Below are 4,411 nucleotides of genomic sequence, written 5' to 3' on the forward strand. Positions count from 1 at the left end.
TGCTCAGCCCCTCTTATGGCGTTGTTAGTTGCAGGTGAAGATTGGAGTTTGTTCCATGTTTGGAACATGGATATTTGTTGGGATATCACAATATCTCTTATTTAATTAATTCTTCTATATACTTGGTAAAGGGTGGAAGGCTCGGCCTTATGCCTGGTGTTTTGTTCCACTCTTGCCGCCCTAGTTTTCGTCATATCGGTGTTATGTTCCCGGATTTTGCGTTCCTTACACGGTTGGGTTATAATGGGAACCCCTTGACAGTTCGCCTTGAATAAAACTCCTCCAGCAAGGCCCAACATTGGTTTTACCATTCCCCACCTAGCCTCTTTTTCCCTTGGGTTAGGCCAGCCCAAGGGTCATCTTTATTTTAACCCCCCCGGACCAGTGCTTCTCTAAGTGTTGGTCCAACTGAGCGATGTCCGGAGCTACCAGGGGCAACTCTGGGCTGGCCCACCCGACGTCTTGCTCATCCGGTGTGCCCTGAGAACGAGATATGTGCAGCTCCTATCGGGATTTGTCGGCACATCTGGGTGGCTTTACTGGTCTTGTTTTACCATTGTCGAAATGTCTTGTAACCGGGATTCCGAGCCTGATCGGATTGTCTTGGGAGAAGGAATATCCTTCTTTGACCGTGAGAGCTTGTGATGGGCTAAGTTGGGACACCCCTACAGGGATTTGAACTTTCAAAAGCCGTGCCCGCGGTTATGGGAAGATGGGAATTTGTTAATGTCCGGTTGTAGAAAACCTGAAGTTGATCTTAATTAAAATACATCAACCGTGTGTATAGCCGTGATGGTCTCTTTCCGGCGGAGTCTGGGAAGTGATCACGGTGTTGGAGTAATGCTTGACGTAGGTTGTTCTAGGATCACTTCTTGATCATAGTTGTTCGACCGTGCTTTTGCCTTCTCTTCTCGCTCTCATTTGCGTATGTTAGCCACCATATATGCTAGTCGCTTGCTGCAGCTCCACATCATACCTTTACCCTTCCCATAAGCTTAAATAGTCATGATCGCGAGGGTGTGAGATAGTTGAGTCCCCGTGACTCACAGATACTTCCAAAACCAGTTTGCAGGTGTCGATGTTATCGAGCAGGTGACGCAATCCGAGCTCGAGGAGGAGCTTGATGAAGATCTTGTCCTTTGTATTGTTCCGTTTCCAGTTGATCAGTAGTGGAGCCCAGTTGGGACGATCGGGGATCTGTGTAGCTTTTGGGGTAGTCTTCTTTTATTTTGGTTCTGTAGTCGGACCTTGAGTGTATTTGGATGATGTAATGCTTTATTCATGTAATTGTGTGAAGTGACGATTGTAAGCCAACTATGTATCTTTTTCCCTTTATGTATTACATGGGTTGTGTGAAGATTACCTCACTTGCGATATTGCTTTCAATGCGGTTATGCCTCTAAGTCGTGCTTCGACACATGGGAGATATAGCCGCATCGAGGGCGTTACATCTTCCCTAATGTGCCATGTCATCATGCTTGGCTATGCTTATATTGCCCCTTGATTCAAACCCTAATAAAATTTAAATTCAAATGCTAGTCAAAAGTTTATTCCTTCAAACACAAAAACAAAAGTGTTCAGAATATTGCAAATATTCACTAGGTAATTGTCATGCATTAACCAACATTTTTTGAAATGTCAAAATGCCTTAAAATGTTCAAAATAGGACCAACAACTTTTATTTGAACCTATTCCTTTTGAAACAAATAATTGCATGTTTCCAAACCACATGAGACTTTCTGTGCCAATTCAACTTGCAGCCTGGTATTGAAGTAACAAGTTTTAAGTCCAAAAAAATTGAATGGTATTAAATTAAAATGCAAAATTTTGAAGAAACTACAAAACAGTAAATAAGGTAAATAAAAAGGGAAAGGCCTACACTACTGTGCACTTGTAGCCCAAGTGCACAGCGCAGCCCAAGCTCATCACCGGCCTCTCCCCTACCTCTGTACTGTATAGAGGGGAGGCTGGGTGACTGTGGCGGCCATCCGTCGGCCGCGGCCATGGGCGTGGCGGCCATCCGCCCCCCTGGTCGCCTACATGAACCACCCTATGCCACCCCGAATAGGACTGGACGTACAAGCGAGCTTTTCGGCTCGGCCCAAAGCTCGCTCCAGCTCGGCCCGTTACAGCTCGGCTCGATAGGATTATCGAGCGGGCCGAGGTCTGAAAACAGGCCCGTTTCGCGACCGAGCCGAGCCGAGTTTCGGCCGGTCCAGCTCGGTGGCTCGCTTGCGGCCCAGCCCAATTCCACCATCGATCACAATAGCTAGCGCATTAGGGCAGAGCAACCACAGCCAGTCTCTCGTCTCTCCCTTTCTCTGCTCTGCGCCGCCTCGCCTCTCTCTCGCCACGCCACAAATCTGGATCGTCGGCGACGAGCGACGCCGCGCTTCCTCGCCAACCCGGCACCGACGGCGACGGGCGGCGCGACAGCTCCTCACCACACCAGACGTAGACGGACGCACCTCCCCTAGTTTCTTGCGGAACGTGACGAGCCAGAGCAGGTACTTCCGTCGTTCCCAAATCCCAATCCCTAGCAGCAGCTCTCTGAACTTAGTACGCATGTGATGGATCAATGGATGGATGGATCGATGGATGTAGTCATGTAGTTCGAACTCCCCAAACCCTAGCCGTAGGTGTCTGCACTAGTACACATCTGGTGGATGGATGGACGGATGGATCGATGGACGTAGTCAGGTAGATGTAGGGCTAGATGGGTGGATCATGGATGGATGTATTCTAGTCTGTACGGCTAGATGTAGCAGCAACAGATGGATGGATCGTGGATGGATGGAGTTGTAGGGCAGAATGGATGGATAGATCAAAATTTTCATTGATTCCATGTGTAATTAGTTTTCTGTTGTTGATGAACAAGTTGATGATCTACTTGCTGTAGCATAGCAGCTTGAAAAAAAATCTACTTGCCGGAAAATTACATAGACTCCATGTCTAATTAGTTTACTGTTGTTGATGATTGATTGTTTGTTGTTTGCTGATGTGTGCAGACGCCTATTGTCGCAACAATGGACAAGCAAAAGGGGAAGGCGAGTGGGAAGGAGAAGGAGAAAGAGAGGACGTTGGACTCCATTATGAAGAGAAAGTTGCCGGTCTCAGGGATGCAGAAGGGGAATGGGAAGGGCAATGGACAAGCAAAAGGGGAAGTTCTTTGAAACCAGAAATGGTGGAAGCCTTGGTGTGCGGTGCTAGTTATATCAAAGGTTCTCACAAGGACTTCAATGTGGTGGTATGATTCCTATCTTTTTCTTCTATGATTTCTGTCTATTTCTTGTATGTGGCTAACTTACAAATAATTAGGAGAGAGATGAAGATGAGGAGGACGATGTTGAGAATATCAAGTTGCCCAAGATTGTTGATGTGGGGGGTGACAACAATTGGTAACTAATGTTTTTACATGTCTCAGTTTCCCTATCTTGACATAGTGAGAATATCAAGTTTACAAATCTGTGTTACATGTAGATATTCGCCATGTGGGTGTTGCTCTTGCTATTTTGAAGATGGATGTCTACATGATCTTCTCATGTGGATTGTTGAGGTCAACGTGATCATCTCGTGCCATTTCTTTTGTTGTGATGAACTTTGAATTATGTGTGTTGTTGTGATGAACTATGGACCTTGAATGATGTTGTGATGAACCATGCACTTTCAACAATGTTGTTGTGAACTTGTGATGAACTATGAACTTTGTATTATGTGGTTTTCGCTAGTCATTGTTCGGTTGTCAACATTTTCTTAGTTTTATGTCAAAGTGAAGTGTTATGCTATGCAAAATTTCCTTGTTTGGCTGTCAATATTTGATGTTTTCCTGTGTAAAGATCAATTGAAGTGATGTCCAAAATTCAATAGAAATGGTGCCCAATTCTTTCTCTCATATGTGTTCCATTGTTACAATTTTTGTAGAAGAATTCATATAAGAACATTATTTTTCATTACTATGACCATATTTTAAAACAATAGACTACTGGATTGTTCATTTTAAGTAGTATAAACTATTTGTTTTCCAAAATATAGGTTTAATTGCTCAAGTATATGCACTATATACAGAGGTCTGTACTATTAAATGGTTTTGAGAGAAACTGGCTTACGAGCCGGCTCGGTCTGAGCCGAGCCATAGCCAAAGCGAGCCGAGCCGGTTGAAGTAGGCTCGTTGGTTGAGCGAGCCGAGCCAAGCCGCTCCAGAGCGAGCCAAAGCCAGGCTCGGATCAAGCTCGGCTCGGCTCGTGTCCAGCCCTAACCCCGAACCCTAGCGTCCACTTTCCTCCCCCTCGCCGCGCCACTTTCTTCTTCCTCGTGCATTGCCAAGCGCTGCATCGCTACACCACCGCCCTCAACGCTCTATGAAGCCACCTCGCGCCACAATGATGCGTCCAGGAGGATCCCCGACGTCGAC

General features: G+C 46.0%; 1 long non-coding RNA gene across 1 annotated transcript; it reads left to right on the forward strand.

The window, feature by feature from the left end:
• The first annotated feature begins 3,164 nt into the window (after positions 1-3,164).
• On the forward strand, positions 3,165-3,599 carry LOC119329854. Its single transcript, XR_005159807.1, has 3 exons — positions 3,165-3,247; positions 3,319-3,398; positions 3,481-3,599. It is a non-coding gene; the product is annotated as an uncharacterized LOC119329854 (long non-coding RNA).
• The last annotated feature ends 812 nt before the right edge of the window (positions 3,600-4,411 follow it).

This window comes from Triticum dicoccoides, chromosome 7A, assembly GCF_002162155.2.
Source record: "Triticum dicoccoides isolate Atlit2015 ecotype Zavitan chromosome 7A, WEW_v2.0, whole genome shotgun sequence".
Lineage (NCBI taxonomy): Eukaryota > Viridiplantae > Streptophyta > Magnoliopsida > Poales > Poaceae > Triticum > Triticum dicoccoides.